Genomic DNA, 23,086 nt, shown 5'->3' on the forward strand with positions numbered 1-23,086 from the left:
AACAAAAAAAGTTGAATACATAGAGACAGAGAATAAAGGCCAGGCACGGTGGCTCACATCTGTAATTCCAGCACTTTAGGAGGCTGAGGCGGGTGGATTGCTAGAGCCAAGTTTGAGACCAGCCTGGGCAACATGATGAAACTCTGTGTCTACCAAAAATTATAAAAATTAGCCAGGTGTGGTGGTGTGTGCCTGTAGTCCCAGGTACTCGGAAGGCTGAGGTGGGAAGTTCACTTGAGGGCGGGAGGCGGAGGCTGCACTGAGCTGTGTCTACTGTACTCCAGCCTGGGTGACAGAACAAGACCCTGTCTCCAAAAAAAAAAAAAGAAAGAGAAAGAGGGAGAGAGAGAAAACAAAGCAGTGGTTACCAGGAATGGGGAGGGGGACAGTAATGCCAACATTTGTACTGGGTGTTACACTTATAAAGTATTTGTATATGCATTATGTTGTTTGATCTTCACTTAAACTGAATGTAGTAAGTATCCTATTAGAATCTAACCAACAAAGGACCATACTAACTAACATTGCTTATCCCCAGGAATCCAACCCAAGCCTTCTGACTCCAAGGCCAGTCCACACTCCCGTTATTCTATTTCTCACCATTGATATGAACTGATATATTACAGGTAACCAACACAAATCGGGTAAGAGCTGGCACAGCAGACTTTTCACCTGGAAAAGGCACATGCATTGCTTAGCAAGTTTTATTAAGTGCTTTCTATAGGGAAAGCACTGTAGCACTGTATTAGATGCTGGGGGAATAACAGTAAACATTATGGGTATTATCAATGCTCTTCTGGTATGTATATTCTGCCAGGGATGAATTTAAGAAATTAAAATCCACCAAGAGGAACTATTAACCAAATTAGGGTCATCGATATGCTGCAATGTTACATAATTACTAAAGAGAATGTGCTATATAGTCTCAAATATTTAATGAAAATATAAGCTGCAGAAAAATGAATAGCATGATCCTATTTTAATTTAAAAAACATGTAAGCATATATACTCTAGGATACATATGAACTTGGAAACAGGGTTCAAAAGTAAGAGCTTTTAGTTTTTATTCTTTATACCACTGGATTGTTCAATGTTTCTTATTTTAAGAGATGGGATCTGGCTCTGTTGCCCAGGCTGGAGTACAACGGCACAATCATAGTTCACCGCAGCCTCAAACACCTGGGCTTAAGCGATCTTCCCACCTCAGCTTCCCAAGAAACTAATATTACAGGTGTGTACTGCCTGGTTAATTTTTTAATTTTTAAAATAGAGACAAGGTCTTGCTTTATCGCCAAGGTTGGTCTCGAATTCCCAGCCTTAAGTGATTCTCCTGACTTGGCATCCCAAAGTGCTAGGATTACAGGTGTGAGCCACCATGTCTGGCCTATTTATACCACTTAATTGCTCAGAATTTTTAAAGCAAATGTTTATTACCACATAACTGAAAAAAAAAAAAAAAGCACAACAAAGAGGAAAAACCAAGAAGTCACCACTTGGTGTAAGTATTACAACAGGAAAGTATATGGGAAGATAAAGCAGAGAGATGGAGTCAGGGAAGGCTTCCCAAAGAAAATGAAAATTGACATCTAAAAAAAAAAGGTGAGGTGCAAGTGGGAACAGAGCCCCTTTAAGAAACTGCATACAAGCTGGTATGAAGCTTGTAAAAGGCAGAATGGCTTAAAGGTGAGGCTGAATAAGTAAATAAGGGCTATATCACACAAGGATTCATATTTGGACTACCTTAAGACAACAGGAAGTCAAGATTGCAAGCAGCGCGGTGCCATTATCAGATTAAAATGTGATTTAAAAATCATTCTAGCTGCAGTACGGGAAACATGGATTAAGAGTAGTTAGACTGGCTGGGCGTGGTGGCTCATGCCTGTAATCCCAGCACTTTGGGAGGCGGAGGTGTGCGGATCATGAGATCAGGAGATTGAGACCATCCCGACTAACATGGTGAAACCCCGTCTCCACAAAAAAATAGAAAAATTAGCCGGGCGTGGTGGCGGGCGCCTGTAGTTCCAGCTACTTGGGAGGCTGAGGCAGGAGAATGGCATCAACCTGGGAGGCAGGGAGGTTGCAGTGAGCCGAGATCACGCCACTGCACTCCAGCCTGGGTGACAGAGCGAGACTTCATCTCAAAAAAAAAAAAAAAAAAAAAAGAAAAAAAAGGGTAGTTAGACTACAGTCAGGGAGACCCATAGGAGGCTACCACTCTAGTCCTGATGATGCGCATAGTATAGAGGCAAAGAGATGTAAATGGGACAAGTTTTAGTGCAAAGAATTTTTATGAATTGAAGAGACAGAAACAGAGATAGAAACAGGTAATCTCTAAGGTCTCCACTTACAAACACATTCAGACCCCTCACCTTTTAGATCTACTAGATAGATGTAGCACAGAAATGGAGGAATTACAGGGTGCTACACAAGACATCTTCCACAGGAATATTTCTCCAACATTAAAAGATATTAAGCAACTACAAGCATACCCACACTCCCAACTCAAGATAAAACTATGTTAATTAAATACTCAAACTATGGAATTCTATACAAATTTATATAATTCATGGTTATTGACAATAGTAAAAAGACCAGGACTTTGGAGTCAACACTTCAGTTTGAGTACTGTACTGCCATTGCTGTGAATTAGTTATGAGTATCCTTGGATAAGACACCAAGCTAACAAAGTTAGGTAGGTTTTTTCCCGCCTTCCAGTTAAAAACTAGTATACTGTATTTACCTATTTGATGACATGACTTGAAGTTTAAACATGATGGTGAACAATGCTTATAACACAGAAACATTAGTTGTTTTAAAGAAATTGTATTTATCATGTAACTATTACAAATAGAAATCATGAAAATATAACAATTTTAATACTGATAGCAAATATATCATCATTTTAAGAGTTGCTTTTTTTCTTTCTAAAGTTTTTCTTTTTAAAAAATTATTTTTATTATACTTTAAGTTCTGGGATACATGTGCAGAATGTGGACGTTTGTTACATAGGTATACATGTGCCATGGTGGTTTGCTGCACCCATCTACTCATCATCTAGGTTTTAAGCCTGCATGCATTAGGTATTTGTCCTAATGCTCTCCCTCCCCTTTAAGGTTTTTCTTTAACTATATTTACAGATATGTTAAAGCTGAATTTTTAAAAAGCCTTTTAAGACCAAGTACTCACACCTACTTCAAAACATGAAGCTAGAAATTCTCATATAGCTTGTCTAATTTGACTTTGGTAGCACACAAACATGCAAACATTCCTCTTCCTGAAAGAAGCAATTTCCAGCTGTCTAACTTAAAACATAAATGATTACACACCAGACACTGTTACTAATGTTAAGATTCAGTACCAGAGGCTGAGCCTGTATTAAGGAAACAGAGATCAAAGTTTCCACTCTTGTGAAAACATCTCAAGTTAGGAACCATATCAATAAAACACAATACTCAGAACTCAGCAAATTTATACTCATAGTAGAGAAAAAGTCAGTCAAAGTAAGCTTTAATTCTTGATACTACATCACCTACACTGCTGAAGTTTTCCAATCTTTTTCAACTTCAATAAACTTATTTGCACAGAATAACTTGCAAATTTTAAATTAAAAGTAAATAGAGTATTGCAATTTACTTATTAAGGATCAGGTAAATTTTGACCAGAACTTCTAAGTAGCAAAAGAAAATAAATTATAGAAGGACTAAAAGTCAAAAGAACCAAGTCAATCTGTCAGTCAATAACACAACTGAAAATCTTCTGGGTGCAAAGTGGTACCTTTAAAAAGGTCACTCCACAGGCAGCTAAAGTACTACAGGATAAATGTCACCTGCTGAGTCAGACTCTAGAGGTGGGGCTGAGACATTGATAGTTTAACAAACTTCACAGGTGATTCTGATATGCAGCCACTACTGGGAACAACTAGTATATTGGTTAAGAGCACAGACACACATTCTCGGGTTTAACTCCTGGACCTTGACAAGTTATTTAACTTGTTTTTAGTTTTTATTTTTATGTATGTATGTATTTATTGAGACAAGATCTCACTCTGTCACCCAGGTTGAAGTGCAGTGGTGCGATCTTGGCTCACTTGCAATCTCCACACCCACCAGGCTCAAGCGAGTGGCTGGGACTACAGGCACACACCAACACTCCCAGCTTGTGTTTTTTATAGAGACGGGGGTCTCATCAAGTTTCCCAGGCTGGTCTTGAACTCCTAAGCTTAAGCAATCCACCCACCTTGGCCTCCTAAAATGCTGGGATTACAGGCGTGAGCCACTGCACCTGGCCATTAACTTGTTTTTATCTCGGATGTCCTCATCTCAAAAATAAAGATAGTAATAGTACCTACTTCACTGTTGCTGAGATAAGCAAATAAGTCAGTGTTTATAAAGCACTCAGCCCAATTTATGGCATACATTAAGTGCTTAATAACTTCATCCATTCCATAAGTATTTACTGAGAATTTTCTACTATATGCCAAATGCTATTTTAAGTACTGAACACTATTGAAATGTTCAGTTTTCATTTATTTATTTATTTATTTATTTTTGAGATGGAGTCTCGCTCTGTCACCAGGCTGGAGTACAGTGGCGCAATCTCGGCTCACTGCAACCTCTGACTCCTGGGTTCAAGTGATTCTCCTGCCTCAGCCTCCAAAGTAGCTGAGATTACAGGCATGTACAACCATACCCAGCTAATTTTTGTATTTTTAATACAGACGGGGTTTCACCACGTTGGCCAGGATGGTCTCGATCTCTTGAGCTTGTGATCTGCCCACCTCAGCCTCCCAAAGTGCTGGGATTACAAGTGTGAGCCACCACAGCCCAGTTTTTATTAATGCTGTTAAAACAAAAATGATCAAATATTTAAGCAAACTTCTACCTTTTAGTTGAAAAAACTAAAGGCTAAGGAGTAGACTGGCTTGGTCAGAGCTCAAAGTGAACCAGTAGTAGAACTGGGATTAGAACACAGGTCATTTGACTTCCAAGCTTCCCAGGGGAGCTGACTTCTGGGTAGGTTTTTATTTATTTATTTTTTATTTTTTATTTTTTTTGAGACGGAGTCTCGCTCTGCTGCCTAGGCTGGAGGTGCAGTGGCATGATCTCGGCTCACTGCAAGCTCTGCCTCTCAGGTTCACGCCATTCTCCTGCCTCAGCCTCCTGAGTAGCTGGGACTACAGGCGCCCGCCACCACGCCCGGCTAATTTTTTGTATTTTTTTTAGTAGACACGGGGTTTCACCATGTTAGCCAGGATGGTCTCGATCTCCTGACCTCGTGATCCACCCGCCTTGGCCTCCCAAAGTGCTGGGATTACAGGCGTGAGCCACTGTGCCCGGCCCCGGGCAGGTTTTAAAGAAAAATATACAATTAGAAACATTGAAGTATTAGAGCCAACATAATAATTTTGAAATGTGTGAAGTGTAAGAAACAACCAAAGAAGTATAGGAAATAAAAGACAAAAAAAAAAAAAAGCGTCATAATCACTATTTTGTACAATATTTCACAACATTATATCGGTCTTTGGAGTCAAACAAATGTGGGTTCAAATCCAAGCTCTACTATTTATTTATAAATTGACACTGAAAATAATTTCATTAGTCACTCTGAGCTTTAGTTTCCTCAACTGTAAAATGGGCATAATAATGAAACCTAAGTCTAATGATCAGAACAATGACTAGCATACAGCAAGTCCCTGATAAATTATAATCATGATTATTGTGATTAAAAACTTCAATGTCATTATTAAATGTAGAATAAAGTTTATAAATTTTAGTTCTACTCTGAGTATCCTCCTGAGTCCAATGAGTAATAGGTAATTTTATTTGTGTATTTATTCATCCATGTAACAAAGCCTAACTTCTACTATATACAAGGTACTAACATTTCAACCTTCAAGAAGTCTTCCTCCACAAATATTGTGTTCACTCACAATTTTTTCCTCAAACTTTTTATTGATAAAATTTTAAAAACTGAGTACAATTTTCTATAATATACATATTCTGCTTAATTGAAGTTCAAAGTTAGTGTTCCCTACCATCAAAATCAATTACAAATGTTCATCTGTTAATGCAGATCTGTAATTAGATTTTAAATATTTTATCTTTGCAAACGTCTTCACACAGATAGGGAATGTCAAATACTGATATCAATTCAAGAGCATATGACTTTGAGCATATTCATCACCTGGAAGACATTTATAGAATTCTATTACATTCTTCCCTTGATACTTACATTTTTAAAAAATTAAAGACTTCAAATTTTTTAGAACAGTTTTAGGTTCATGGCAAAATTGAAAGGTACAGAGAGTTCCCAAATATCACTTGCCCCAACACATGCACAGCCTCCCCATTAACAACATTCCCCTCCACAGTGGTACATTTACAATGGATGAACTTACACTGACATATAACACAGTCACCCAAAGTCCATGGTTTACATTAGGATTCTTAGTGCTATACAGTCTATGTATTTGGACAAACGTATACTGACATATATCCATCATTACAGTATCATATGGAGTATTTTCACTGCCCTAAAAATGCCCTGTGCTCTGCTATTTGTCCCTTCCCCTCCCATCCCCAACTTCTGACAACTACTGATCTTTTCACTATCTCATAATTATGCCCACAATTATTTTTTGCCTCTGAGTTTTTGATACCAGCCTTTCTCTGGTATAGAATGCGTTCCTTCTCCATATCCACACAATATTCTTGTCTTCTCTATATATTCTAATCCCACTTACCATGTCTTCCTAAAAACTTGGGGTCCACACTGATTATATTATGAATGTGGCATTTATTCATGTAAATCAGATATAGCCCTATTGATAGTACATATTTGTAACTTTTATGCATACCTATCTTACTTTGTCAATTGGATTTTACATTCTGAATATAGGAGTCCTCATTACCTTGTAACCATGCAAAAGCAAACACACTTTTTATGCACAGAGCAGAACCTCAAACATAGTGGATGACTTTAGGAAAAGAAGGCGGCAGTTCTCTGGGATATCCAGAGCATAACCTTTTATATCCAATCCCTCACCAATTTCACACTGAAGAGTGGGAAATTTATTTTGTTTTTATATGAAATAGCTATGTGAAACATAGGGATTACTCTGACAAAAAGATTGACCAAGTCAAGCTTTTTCCACAAACAAGTCTTCTGCTAGATGCTAAAATAGTTTTCCAGCTGAAATATTAAAAACAAAACCATCTATCACTAAAAAAATCTTATGATGAGGTAGAAAGATTGCTTAAGGCCAGGAGTTCAAGCCAAGCCTAGGCAACAAGGAGATCCATCTCTACTAAAAAAATTAAAAATTAGCTGGGTGTAGTAGTGTATGCCTCTAGTCGCAAATACTCAGAGGCTGAGATGGGAAGATGGCTTGAGCCCAGGAGTTTGAAGCTGCAGTGAACTATGATTGTGTCACTGCACTCCAGCTTGGGTGACATAGTAAGACCCTGTCTCTTTAAGAAAAAAGAAAAAAAAGAAAAGAAATTCTGATGATTTTTTTTTTTTTTTTTTTTTTTTTTTGAGACGGAGTCTCGCTCTGTCGCCCAGGCTGGAGTGCAGTGGCGCAATCTCGGCTCACTGCAAGCTCCGCCTCCCGGGTTCACACCATTCTCCTGCCTCAGCCTCCCGAGTAGCTGGGACTACAGGCGCCCGCCACTGCGCCCGGCTAATTTTTTCTATTTTTAGTAGAGACGGGGTTTCACCATGGTCTCGATCTCCTGACCTTGTGATCCGCCCACCTCGGCCTCTCAAAGTGCTGGGATTACAGGCGTGAGCCACCGCGCCCGGCCGAAATTCTGATGATTGATGGATTCTTAAAGGGACCTTACAGTTTATCCAGTTGAACCCTCTCAGATCAAGAAAACTGGGCAGTGACTCAAGATCCCTCACCACTGATGGGCAGCTGTGGTACATATACAGTGTGGATACTATGCAGCCATGAAAAGAATGAAATCCTGTCCTTTGTAGCAACATGAATGTAGCTGGCAACGATTATCCTAAGCGGACTAACACAGAAACAGAAAACCAAATACCACATGTTCTCACATCTAAGTGGGAGCTAAACATTGAATACAAATGGACATAAACATGGGAATAACAAACACTAGGGAATATAAGAGCAGGGAGTGAGGCAGGGGCAAGGGTTGAAAAAATACCTATTAGGCACGCTCACTACCTGGGGGATGGATTTATTTATACTTCAAACCTCGGCATCGTGCAATATATCTTGGTAACAAACCTGTACGTGTATTCCCCTGATTCTAAAATAAAAGTTGAAAAAAAAAGATCCCTCACCAAGTAATAAGGCCAATATCCATATAAAGTATGACACGACTCCCACTTCAGTGTTATTTTCCCAGTACATATTTTTTTTGGCTTGACTTCTGTAATGACCCCCAGCCTAGCATTCATAATGTTCTATCAAGTGTTATCAACTTAGTATATTCCAAGTGTATCTCCTTACTTCTTTCTAATATTACTTAAGTCTCCATAATAATTGCAGAATCACTGTTTATTTTTATCTGCAACCAATTTCAGACTGTGAGATCTGTGTACTCCAAATCCTATCTATTCCTCAGGGTCTAGTTCAAGACTGTCTCACTGGGAGTAAGCAATTCCTTTAGGATTTCTCGTGAACTTAAATCTATAACAGAACCTAACTTTCTGCAGGGCGTGGTGGCTCACATCTATAATCCCAGCACTTTGGGAGGCAGAGGTGGGCAGATCACTTGAGGTCAGGAGTTCAAGACCAGCCTGGCCAAAATGGTGAAAACCCATCTCTACTAAAATACGAAAATTAGCTGGGCATGGTGGGGCGTGCCTGTAGTCCTAGTTACTCCAGAGGCAGAGGCGAGATTGCCTGACTCCGGGAGACAGAGGTGGCAGTGAGCTGAGACGTGCCATTGCATTCCAGCCTGGGCGACAGAGCGAGACTCCATCTCCAAAAAAAAAAAAGGAAAGAAAAGAAAAGAAATATTAATATGTCACATGTAAGTTTGTCACAGGTGAATTTAAAAATGTAGAAGTATATATTCATCATAGGCTAAATGTAGATGATTAATAAAATTACTCAACACAGCAATATGTGCATTATTAGGACAAAAAACTTTCTAAATTCACATGCGAGTCACTGGATTCGTTATCAAGAATAACGAATGACGTAGGACTAGTTATTATATCAAGATCTTAGATGTGTCTTCTTTTTTGATGACTTTAAGTGTTTAATTACACCACATAAGTAAAACAGACTGCTAGAAAAAGTTAGACAACAATTAATTTATAATTTATAGAAGAATGAATACAAATCATTTTGAAGTTTCTTTTTAAATTTTCATATCCGTAATTAATATTCATGAGGACAATATCACAAAAGCAGTTATAAAACTATACTAAAGAGGGTATGGAAATACATAGTTGTGCCAGTGGAAAAAGAAAAACATTTTTCTCCCAGCAAAATGGAGGACTTACGTTGAACACAAATATTTGCTAAATAATAGTTTCATATTATTTTAACCAAATTATCCATTACTCAGAAATAACACTGTGGAGAACCACATAATGTTACACAAAGGCTGAGTTCATTTGTTTTGGACAGGTGGCCAGTCTGCAGCTCTGTGTCAGCAGCCCAAACCCACCCACAATGGCCCTAAAGATGATTATGCAAATGCCAGCCAACCCAGCTCTTTTCCCAGGAACAGCAGAAGCGCTCCTAGTAGAAGCTGTAATTGTTTCACAGTCATGTGGAAAAACAAGAAGATAAGGTGTTTTGTTTTTTGTTTTTTGCCAGAGGCAGTGTGTTTTCATTAAGGGCACTATTACAATACATGTGAGATGCATAAACACATACACACAGATACACATTTGTATGTGTCTGGTGTATATTTCTCAAACACCATACACAGTTTATTCCACCCTCCTTCCCAAGTCTCCTTGTTGAGCAGATCTACCTTCTTATCAATATCAAGTCTATTCTGTTGGTGATGCCTTCCCTTGTCAATAAGATATAAACAGAAATGAATAAACGTTTGGTTTTATAATTTTTTATTGTTACATAATAATTGTACACATTTAAGGGGTACACATATTTTGACAAACATATTCAATATGTAATGATCAAATCAAGATATTTAGGAAATTTATCATCTCAAACATTTATCATTTCTTCATATTGCAAACATTTCAAATCATGTATTCTAAATATTTTGGAAGATATATTGTTGTTGATTACAGTAATCCGACTGTGCTATAAAATACTAAAACGTATTCCTTCTATTTAACTGTATATTTGTGCCCATTAACCAATCTTCTCTTCAATCTTCCCACAAACTGTTCCCCCCTGCTTTGGTAACTATTGTTCTACTCTCAATCTCCATGACAGCAACTTTTTTAGCTCCCACATATCAGTGAGTGAGAACATGTGATATTTGTCTTTCTGTGCCTGGCTTATTTAGCTTAACATAATGACCTCCAGTTCCATCCATGTTGCTGTAAATGACAGAACTTCATTCTTTTTTGTGGCCAAATAGTATTCCATTGTGTATACAAACCATATTTTCTTTGTTCATTCATCTGTTGATGGACACTTAGGTTGATTCCATAACTTGGCTACCATGAATAGTGCTGCAACAAACATGGGGGTGCAGATATCCCTTTGATAAACTGACTTCCTTTCTTTGGATAAATATCCAGTAATGGGATTGCTGGATCGTATGGTAGTTCTATTTTTAGTTTTTTGAGAAACTTCCATACTGTTTTCCATAGTAGCTATACTAATTTACATTCTTATCAACAATATATAAGAGTTACCTTTTCTCCGCATCCTTGCCAACAGTGTTTTGTTGTTGTTCTTTTTAATAATCACCATTCTGATTAAGGTAAGATGGTATCTCATTGTGGTTTTGATTTTCATTTCCCTGATGATTAGTGATGCTGAGCATTTTTTCATATATCTACTGGCCATGTGTATGTCTTCTTTTGAGAAATGTCTATTCAGATCCTTTGCCAACTTGTTAATGGGATAATTTGTGGAGTTTTTTTTTGTTGTTGTTTGTTTGCTGTTGAGTTTCTTGTATATTCTGGATATTGGTCCTTTATTAAATGAATACTTGCAAATACCTTCTCCCATTCTACAGGTTGTCTCTTCACTACGTTGACTGTTTCTTTGATGTGCAGAAACTTTCTAGTTTAATATAGTCCCACTTTTCAATTTCGTGTTTTGGTTTGTTGTCCATGCTTTTGAGGTTTTTTTTTTTTTTTTTTTTTTTTTTTTTTTTTTTAGACGGAGTCTCGCTCTGTCGCCTAGCCTGGAGTGCAGTGGCCGGATCTCAGCTCACTGCAAGCTCCGCCTCCCAGGTTCACGCCATTCTCCTGCCTCAGCCTCCCGAGTAGCTGGGACTACAGGCACCCGCCACCTCGCCCGGCTAGTTTTTTGTAATTTTTAGTAGAGACGGGGTTTCACCGTGTTAGCCAGGATGGTCTCGATCTCCTGACCTCGTGATCCGCCCGTCTCGGCCTCCCAAAGTGCTGGCATTACAGGCTTGAGCCACCGCGCCCGGCGCTTTTGAGGTTTTAGCCATAAAATTTTTGCCTAGGCCAATGCCCCGGAGTGTTTCCTCTATGTGTTATTTTAGTAGTTTTAGAGTTTTGGGTCCTAGGTTTAAGTCTAATCCATTTTGAGATTATTATTTATTTATGTTTTTGAGAAGTAGTCTTGCTTGTCACCCAGGCTGGAGTGTAGTGGCACGATCTCAGCTCACTGCAACCTCTGCTTCCTGGGTTCAAGTGATTCTCCTGCCTCAGCCTCCCAAGTAGCTGGGATTACAGGTGCCTACCACCACAGCCGACTAATTTTTGTATTTTTAGTAGAGACGGGGTTTCACCATATTGGCCAGGCTGATCTTGAACTCCTGACCTCAGGTGATCCACCCACCTCAGCCCCCCAAAGTGTTGGGGCTACAGGCATGAGCCACCCCACCCGGCTGAGATTATTTTTGTTTCTGGTGAAAGACAGGGGTCATTCTTCTGCATATGGATATTCAGTTTTCCCAGCAGCATTATTAAAGATGGTATCCTTTCCCCAATATAAGTTGTTGGCACCTTTGTCAAAAATCAGTTGGCAGTAAATATGTGAGTTTATTTCTAGGTTCCTTATTCTGTCCCATTGGTCTATGTGTCTGTATTTATATCAATACCATGCTGTTTTAGTTACAATAGCTTTGTAGTATATTTTGAAGTCAGGTACTGTGATGATTCCAGCTTTGTTCTTTTTGCTCAGGACTGCTTTGGCTATTTGAGGTCTTCTGTGGTTCCATACAATTTTGAGAATTGTTTTTTCTATTTCTGTGAAGAATGTCACTAGTATCTTGATAAGAGACTGCACTGAATCTGTCGATTGCTTTGGGTAGAACAGTCATGTTAACAATGTTCATTCTTCCAATCCATAAACATGAGATACGTTTCCATTTTGTGTGTTGTCTTTAATTTTTTTCATCAGTGTTTTGCGGTTTTTTTTTGTTGTATGTAGGTCTTTCATCTCCTTGGTTAAATTTATTTCTAGGAATTTTACTTTTTTCCTAGCTATTATAAATTTGAGGCTTTCTTGATTTCTTTTTCTCCTAGTTCATTATTGGTGTATAGAAATGCTACTGATTTTTGTATGTTGATTTTGTATCCTGCAATTCTACTGAATTCATTTTTCAGTTCTAAGAGTTTTTTGTTGGAATTTTTAGGTTTTTCTATATATGAGGTCATGTCATCTGCAAAGAAGGACAATTTGACTTTCTCTTTTCCTATTTAGATGCCTTGAATGTCTTTCTCTTGCCTGATGCTCTGGCTAGAACTTCCGCCCCAATGCTGAATAAGATTGGTGAAAGTGGGCATCCTTGCCTTATTCCACTTCTTAACAGAAAGGCTTTCAACTTTTCCCCATTCAGTATGAATTTAGTTGTGCATCTGTCATATATAGCCTTTACTATGCTGAGGTATGTTCTTTCTATGCCCAGTCTGTTGAGAGACTTTATCATGAAGGAATCTTTACTTCTCTTCATCACAGATTAAATCACTAAAAGCCCTGGTCAAGTACTGAAGATACATATTATCAGTTTCCATAAGCAAGCATTTATCATCCTATCCACTTCTCTGGGCAACCTGTCAAGTAATGTATAATTTAAATTTTCTATTTGCTTAATTGTTCTTTTCCATTTTGGTAAGCAGATCCACCAACCATTTGTGTAATTAAAGGAATTAATAAGTTAAATTACATACGACTTTTATTGCTGTCTTTAAAAATTGAACCAATGTACACAGTATAGATAAAATATTTTCAGATTTAAAAACTCATTTCTGTACTTTTAAATTAAATATATGTCAGAGATAGCTAGGTTTACCGGTATCCCCATTCTCCTCTTTTTCAAGGTATATACATACATGAAATTTTCCAGCCTCCTTTAAAATTAGATGTGACTATGTGACAGAGTTTTGGCCAAGGGAATATTAAGAGATGTGATATGTGTTACATTCAGTTCTGATCCACCATAACCTCCCAGGTACCATCTTTTTTTCTTCTTCCCCTCTGCTAGCTAAATGTAGAGGATCCAGTCGAGGACTTGAGGCCCTAAAGGATCTAGAAACCTCAAGATTAAAGGATCCTGGACTAAAGGATCTAGGAACCTCAAGATTAAAGGAGCCTGGATCATTGAATCATCATTTGGAAGGCCATTCACCAATTTTGGCAACAAAGTATTAGGTGAGTGAGAAATAAATTTCTTTTTATAAGTCTTGGTGACTTGGGAGTTGTTGGTTAAAGCAATTAGCCTATCCTAATGAACACAGAACATTTACCAGTGAGATCCTGTATTTATAACGGATTCCAAATGTGTTACCACTGACTGATACATCCAAGGCCTGCCACTATCCTATATATTACCTTTGTATAAATCAAACAAAGAGACCATTTTAATAGATACATTTTACTCTTAAACTGAACTGTAAAATTCTATGATTATTGCCTCACTTATTAATGCTGAATTCATCAATTAAAAAAAACTTACAAATATTTCCAAAGTCAAAGGCTGGGTGTGGTGTCTTAAATCTGTAATCCCAACACTTTGGGAAGCCAAGGTAGGAGTATCGCTTGAGCCCAGGAGTTCGAGACCAACCTGGGCAACACAATGAGACCCTCTATCTCTACACAAAATTTAAAAATTAGACGGGCATGGTGGCACACACCTATAGTCCTAGCTACTCAGGAGGCTGAAGTGAGATCACTTGTGCCCAGGAGTTTGAGGCTGCAGCGAGCTATGATCATGCCACTGCACTCCAGCCTGGGTGACAGAGTGAGACCCCAGTCCCTTAAAAAAGGCACTCGTAAATCTTAATTCTATTAATCTACAATAACAGAATTCAAACACTGTCCTTAAAAGATTAAGAATACATGTGCTAGATACAGCGTTAAAATTAGGCAAATGCTGGGTAAATATTATATAGAAAACAATGCACATAGTACATGCAAAAATAATCCATTTAACATTCTAGCATGTTATATAAAAATCATCTAACACTAAGGATGGGGCTGGGCACGGTGGCTCACACCTGTAATCCTAGTACCTTGGGAGGCCGAGGCAGGCGGATCATGAGGTGAGGAGATTGAGACCATCCTGGCTAACACGGTGAAAGCCCGTCTCTACTAAAAATATAAAAAATTAGCCAGGCGTGGTGGCATGTGCCTGTAATCCCAGCTACTCAGCAGGCTAAGGCAAGAGAATCGCTTCCACCTGGGAGGTGGAGGTTGCAGCGAGCCGAGATCGCGCCACTGAACTCCAGCCTGGGCCACAGAGCAAGACTCCATCTCAAAAAAAAAAAAAAAAAAGAAAAGAATGGAAGGAAAGCAAAAAACATCTCTTGCTTATATTTCTACAATAATTTCAGTAATTTTTTTTTTTTTTTAAGAAACAGGGTCTCACTTTGTCACCCAGGCTGAAGTGCAGTGGCAGGATCATAGCTTAATGCCACTTTGAACTACTCGACTCAAGGGATACTGTTGCCTCAGCCTCTGAAGTAGCTGGGACTAAAGACACACACCACCACGCCATGCTGATTTTTTAATTTTTTTGTAAAGACAGGGGTCTCGCCATCTTGACCAGGCTATAATTGAATTCCTGTGCTAAAGCAATTCTCTCACCTTGGCCTCCCAAAGTACTGGGATTACAGGTGTAAGCCACCATCTCCAGCCTCTACAAGAATTTTTGAAAAGCCTTATGAATTGATTTTAAAAAGAAATTAATAATAAAAAAGATATGAATGGCCAATACAGCAAAAATATATTGTAAATTGCTACAAACATTGGAATATACCTGAATATCAATTTTCACAGAAAGGAAACAAAATTAGATATCATTTTTGGTCCAGGTTGGCAAAAATTTAATGACTCGCAGTATCCACTCCTGGTAAGATAGGATTCACCACATTACTATAAATTATTAGTAGAAATATAAATTGGTATAGCATTTTAAATTTTTATCCATTAGTAATCAAGTTTTTAAAAATGTTTTTACCTACTAATAACTATTAAATTTTTAAATACAGATAGACTTCGCTTACAACGAAGCCATTTTCAGAATTGCTAAAATAAAAGCACAAGTATAACAAGATAAATAAGTACGTTTATTGTAGTATGTATATTTGTTTGTTTATTGACTGACTGATTAAGACGGGGATTTCACCATGTTGCCCAGGCTGGTCTTGAACTCTGCCTCCCAAAGTCTTGAGATTACAATCATAAGCTACCACATGCCCAGTCACAGTATTGTTTTAAACAACTTAAATCAATAGGATGTAGATCAAAATATGTGGATGTTAAACAATTTATATTCACAATATGAACTATGATGCTGTCAATAAAATGAGGTTTTTCTGTATTTACTTTGGGAAAATATCAATGATACTTTTATCAATGATAAAAATACTATTAAAAGACAAGATGCAGAATAAATGTGAATATAATTCTACTTTTTTATAAAGGAAAAACTACTTATTAAATGAGTACTCATAAAAGGAAAAGATTTACACCAACAATGAGGGTAAATTAAAAAAAAAATAAAACAAGGCAATTAATTTTATTTCATGTACCACCCATATTATTTGAATTGTTAAAACCACCATTTTTGTTTTAATTAAAGAAAAAGATTCTTATGAAACAGGATGTCAAAATATCTGGTAGAAGCTACATACCTAAATGATAGGGAAGAAAAGTGGTCAGCTTCATTGTTTTTACTGCATCTTATTCAAGGTTATAAGAAAAGAATATGATCCTCCATAATACTCAATGGCATGATTTGTACTTGGGATTATATTTTGAGAAAATTAACAGAGAGAAAAACAGAGCACAAGCAATTCTATCCTTTGTTTTGGATGCACATCTCCAGATAGAACAAAAAATACTGGTCATTGACAGTACCTAGCCACTGCCAAGGATAATGCAAAAAAATCCTGAAACAAAATATTAACCTATCAAATAACATAAAAAACATCTAAAAACTGTTCCATGATTTCTGACGGCAAATATTTATGCTCTTTATTCCAGAAATGGGATTAGAACCCCCTTCTCTTTTCCTTTCATTTGGCATCAATGTGACCCCAACAAGTACTTTCTAGGTCTAGGACTATCAAAATGCTATAAAATGTATTGACTTTTTTATAATGTGCAAAGCACTGTATCCCTCAGAATTTACTCAGTAAATATTTGCTAATGACTGTATATACAAATGATGGTGAGCTAATGACTTTGTTATCTCATTTAAGCTTAGCAACAACTGTGAGTTACTTATTAACCCCACTATGTAGAAGGGGAAATGGCTTAAGTAATTTATGTAGGGTGATTATGTTAACAAATGGTGGAGCCAGAATTAGAATGCTAATGGTCTTATTCTATGTTATTTCTTTATGTAGTACATACTGTCTGTGAAAACATGAGTTATTTCTAAAAAGGTAGGAAGTTAAAAAAAACACACACACACAAGGAGGAACAAGAAAACAGAACAGAAAGTAACAGAAAAACTTGACAATGGTAGCAAATCAAACTGCAAAAAGTAAAAACCTGACCCAAAGCCTTTGAGGCATAGCTAGAGCAGCAGGGTATTTCTGTATATCCTGTTTAGCCAATTGTAGTTCCTTTCTTCAGCAGGATCCCTCAGCTCATGCCATGTACTGACACACATATGGGACCCAAAAGTTACCTCTGATCTCCCTTAAGCCAAGGTTCATGATAGTCTAGTACTGGCTTAACTTGTTATTTATGGGTACTAGGCATTTCAGAGATAATTCCTGCAAAACAGAATGCCTTGGTTAGCTGTGTATGGGCTAGCTATTGCTGAATCAATGCTCTGTAACAATTCAAAAAAAGCAAATGGATTAAAACAATAAATGCTAACTTCTGCTCATGAATCTGCAGGTTGGCTAGAGCATCTCTGCTTCATGTTGCAGGTCAAGTTCAGGTCTCCTTCACATATCTTTCATTCTGGGACCCCATCTGAAATAGTTACCTGGGTCAAGTTCTTCTTACAGTAAGTGCTAGAAGTACAAAACAGCTGGAAATAACTTGCCATGCCTCTTAAAGCCTCATTTTAGAAATGGCTTTACAGTTAATTCCATCTCCATTCTACTAGTCCAAGCAAGCCATATGACCAAGTCTAAAGTCGGTAAGACAGGGATGTATGTATACTTCACCTCAAGAGAAAGGGTGGGAAATGAGTATTTGCTGAGCAATAATTCAATCTACCATAAACTCTAAGAAAAATTCCCAGAACAATTTCACTTGGATTCAATAACGACCACACAAACATAGCAAGATGTTGATTGAGTAACTCATTGCTATCAAATTCTCACATGAAAAAGAGCTAAGAACAGTAAATATTTAAATAACAGAATCAAGATGCTAAAACTTCTCAACATACTGACACAATGGAATAAACCTAATACAACAGAATCTCAAAGAAGTAAAAGTCCTGCCATGGGTTCAGCATAAGATAGTGAAGATCTGATTTAATAGCAAGATATGTAAAAAGACTTAGTGGTTTTTGAGCTTGAGCTCATTAAGAACCATTAATGTGATAACACTGTCTAAAAGATAATGCAACTTAGCACATATTTAAAGTAATAATAACACAGTTGAGTGCCCAGTATATATGAAGTACATAGTAAAACTTTAAGGAAAAAATTACAACATGAAAGAAACTGTCTCATACCCACAACAATAATAATTGGGTTCTGATTTCTGTACCAATGTCTGAAGAATAATGACAGGAAACAAGATAGGTAAATTTAAACCTTTTGGTTTAAAACTGAGTTTCATAGGACATTCAAGTGTGAACTGAATAAACTGCAAATTTTTAGGATTGGAAAGACTGGGAACGGGATGTAGACTACTAGAAAGAGATAAGAAGTATAAAAGTTGTCTTCAAATTCCTGAAAGACTATCATTTATGCAAGGAAGGTTTCTTTAAAAAGTTTTGCTCAAGATAAACAGAAACTAACTATAAGCTGAATGCTTTGAGAGACAGTGAAATACTGTCACTGAATGAATTCAGGTAGAAGTTGCCAGGCCTCTCTATATAAGAAGTCAGTATGGTACTGGTACCAAAACAGAGATATAGACCAATGGAACAGAACAGAGTCCTCAGAAATAATACCACACATCTACAGCCATCTGATCTTTGACAAACCTGAGAGAAACAAGAAATGGGGAAAGGATTCCCTATTTAATAAATGGTGCTGGGAAAACTGGCTAGCCATAAGTAGAAAGCTGAAACTGGATCCTTTCCTTACTCCTTATACGAAAATTAATTCAAGATGGATTAGAGACTTAAATGTTAGACCTAATACCATAAAAATCCTAGAGGAAAACCTAGGTAGTACCATTCAGGACATAGGCATGGGCAAAGACTTCATGTCTAAAACACCAAAAGCAACGGCAACAAAAGCCAAAATTGACAAATGGGATCTCATCAAACTAAAGAGCTTCTGCACAGCAAAAGAAACTACCATCAGAGTGAGCAGGCAACCTACAGAATGGGAGAAAATTTTTGCAATCTACTCATCTGACAAAGGGCTAATATCCAGAACCTACAAAGAACTCAAACAAATTTACAAGAAAAAAACAAACAACCCCATCCAAAAGTGGGCAAAGGATATGAACAGACATTTCTCAAAAGAAGACATTCATACAGCCAACAGACACATGAAAAAATGCTCATCATCACTGGCCATCAGAGAAATGCAAATCAAAACCACAATGAGATACCATCTCACACCAGTTAGAATGGCGATCATTCAAAAGTCAGGAAACAACAGGTGCTGGAGAGGATGTGGAGAAATAGGAACACTTTTACACTGTTGGTGGGATTGTAAACTAGTTCAACCATTATGGAAAACAGTATGGCGATTCCTCAAGGATCTAGAACTAGATGTACCATATGACCCAGCCATCCCATTACTGGGTATATACCCAAAGGATTATAAATTATGCTGCTATAAGGACACATGCACACGTATGTTTATTGCAGCACTATTCACAATAGCAAAGACTTGGAATCAACCCAAATGTCCATCAGTGACAGATTGGATTAAGAAAATGTGGCACATATACACCATGGAATACTATGCAGCCATAAAAAAGGATGAGTTTGTGTCCTTTGTAGGGACATGGATGCAGCTGGAAACCATCATTCTTAGCAAACTATCACAAGAACAGAAAACCAAACACCGCATGTTCTCACTCGTAGGTGGGAACTGAACAATGAGATCACTTGGACTCGGGAAGGGGAACATCACACACCGGGGCCTATCATGGGGAGGGGGGAGGGGGGAGGGATTGCATTGGGAGTTATACCTGATGTAAATGACGAGTTGATGGGTGCAGCACACCAACATGACACAAGTATACATATGTAGCAAACCTGCACGTTGTGCACATGTACCCTACAACTTGAAGTTTAATAATAATAAATAAATTAAAAAAAAAAAAAAAAAGAAGTCAGTAAACTTTTCTGTAAAAGGCCAGAGAGTAAATATTTTTGGCTTTGCAGGCCATAAGATCTCCATGGTAACTACCCTAATATACTATTATAGTGAGAAGGCAGCCATAGACAATATGTAAACAAACAGGTGTGGTCATGGTCCAACAAAACTTTACTTACAAAAACAAGTGTCAGGCAAGACAGCCCTAGTTTGCCAGCCTCTATATTAAAAAGAGGGCTGGACCATATGACCTTCACTCCACTTCTAGCTCCAAGGTTCCATAAAAAGTCATTAAGCAATTCAATGATATGTAGAAATAAGTGAAAAAGATATATTTAGATTGATATAGAGATATATACAGACATATATGTACATTTATAAACCATATAGAAAGATTACTATAGGCTGGGCACGGTGGCTCAACCCTGTAATCCCAGCACTTTGGGAGGCTGAGACGGGCGGATCACGAGGTCAGGAGATCGAGACCATCTTGGCTAACACGGTGAAACCCCGTCTCTACTAAAAATACAAAAAACTAGCCGGGCGAGGTGGCGGGTGCCTGTAGTCCCAGCTACTCGGGAGGCTGAGGCAGGAGAATGGCGTAAACGCGGGAGGCGGAGCTTGCAGTGAGCTGAGATCCGGCCACTGCACTCCAGCCTGGGCGACAGAGCGAGACTCCGTCTCAAAAAACAAAAAAAGAAAGATTACTATAAACATATAGGGGATGGGTCACCTTTATTACAACGGATTTGAACTATAGCTGCTGAATATATAAGGCTCTTAAATAATTCCTTTTGTGGGAGAACACTGGAGTAATCATAAAATAGACATACGAACCCAGGCCCCCATAATGGTTTTTCAGTATCAGGTGAACAAATAAGACATAAACTAAGGCTGCTGTCCTTAAACAAGCCTTTCCGTATCCACATGGGGAGATAATGGGTACATCTGCAAATTGCCTGCTTAAAGTCCCTTTATATTTGTTGATCATTATGTCTCCATTCGCAAATATGAGGAAAAAACTGTCCCACTGAACCTCAAATACAGCAAATGAAAACTATAATTAGGTTTTACCAAAGGCCCAGAATATCTACTCTAAGAAAAGTAACATAAGAGTCAGAACACCCCTTCTTGCTACAATGGCCTTCTATTAGTCTCTAGATTAGAACAAAGGTCCGCCAACTGATTGTTACTGATACATAACAGGCAAGTACAGAAATTGAGAGTAAGCATTTAGATAGTTTTAAGCAATCTGACATCAGTTAGTTTGTCAGCTAAAATGGAAATATTTTAAAAATCTTGGTGGGCACAGTGGCTTATGCCTGTAATCCCAACATTTTGGGAGGCCACAGTGGGAGGATCACTTGAATCCAAGAGTTTAAGACCAGCCTGGGCAACAAAGTGAGACTTTGTCTCTACAAAAATTTAAAAATTAGCAGGACATGGTGTCACACATGGTGCCGCCAGTGGTGTTGCATGCTGAGGAGGGAAAATCACTTGAGTCCAGGGGATTGAGGCTGCAGTGAGCCAAGACTGTACTACTGCACTTCAGACTGGGTGACAGAGTAAGACTCCAGCTCTAAAAAATAAAAAAATAAAAAATTTAAATCTGAGAAAATGTAAGCATATTTTCATAATCTGTCATTGTGTCATCATTTAAATTTTAATCAGCCTATAATTTATAATTTAACATTTTTAGCTACATTAAGAAAGTAAATAGGTATTTTTACACCTAATTTACAATCAGGAAAAGCTTAATGGGCTTTCTTTGGCAAAAAAAGATAAAACGTCTCTAAATGAGGCAGAGGTAGTAAACCAAACAACAATGAAAGTAATTTCAAATAACTAAAGACCAATGACTTTATACTATTTTACACAAAAGTATGATTGGCAGCAAAGTTTAAAACCACTATGGGTTATTTGCAGAGATGTACTGGTTATGAAACTATAAAACCAACAAAACCCAAGTAGCATTTATGCAAAAAACATACAGACGTTCAAAACAAAAAAATAATTTGAAATAAAAAGTAGTGAATTGCAAAGCCAACAGAAGCAAATGTTTGTTATTTCACGTAAGTATTAGTGTTTTCAGGCTTTTTTATACAATAGCTCTTCAGGATGCTAATACAGTATACACACACACACACACACACACACACAGACATTAAAGAAAAATTCCACCAAAGATGTTTGCTTGGAAATATTCAGTGAATCTGCAACAAAGAACCAATTTCCAATGACACCATAGTTTGACGAATTCAGGAACTGGTTAATGACATGGAAGACCAATTCATAGAACAAAGAAATTTAGTGACGTGTTTTTAATTGAAACTTAATAAATGTAAAGAGAGTATGGCATTTCCTTGGTATATGTGTGATCTGAACATGATGGTGCTGTGAAGGAAGAATTATTTTTCCGCTTCACTGTCAGACATAATGATTTCCAAACTGTACAAATCTATGAAAAATTATAAGTCAATAAACATGATTTGGAGTTTAAATTTTATGTAACAGTATATTCTGATGGTGCAATTGTAATGACAAGAAAGTATTCTGGAGCAGTTATCCAGATTAAGTCGTTTACTTCAGAGTGTAAATCAATGCATTGTTTCCTTCATTGGAAAACTCCTGGTATTTTTTTTTTTAAAAAACACCTGTCTAAACAGTACGTTTAGTGACAATTAATAGTGTAATTGTGAATTACTTAAAGGCTAATGCAATGTATTAGAGAGTATTCTCTTCACTGAGAGAGGATACGAAACTAATTGTTCACTGCTGTTACTACAAACTGAAGTTCCATGGTTGTCAAGGAGAAACACAGTTGAAAATGAACAATGAAACGAATTCTTAGTGTTTCTAAAAGATAAAAGAGTTTGGTCCTAATATTTTAAAGATGTGAATTGGACAGTCGGATTTATTTGTCTTATATATTCAGTATTTTTAATAATCTTCATACCTGCTTGTAAGAAAGCCATACAAGTATTTCTCAATGACCAATAAGATCAAAGGGCAAAAAAAAGATGCTAACAGCATGAAAAGATCAGAGTTTCAACAGATATTT

General features: G+C 37.4%; 1 protein-coding gene across 2 annotated transcripts in view; it reads right to left on the reverse strand.

The window, feature by feature from the left end:
* Positions 1-23,086, reverse strand: part of FCHSD2 (FCH and double SH3 domains 2) — a 318,513-nt gene that overhangs the window by 196,458 nt on the left and 98,969 nt on the right. The window lies entirely within an intron of this gene.

The sequence above is a fragment of the Chlorocebus sabaeus genome, chromosome 1 (genome assembly GCF_047675955.1).
Source record: "Chlorocebus sabaeus isolate Y175 chromosome 1, mChlSab1.0.hap1, whole genome shotgun sequence".
In the NCBI taxonomy this organism is placed as follows: Eukaryota; Metazoa; Chordata; class Mammalia; order Primates; family Cercopithecidae; genus Chlorocebus; species Chlorocebus sabaeus.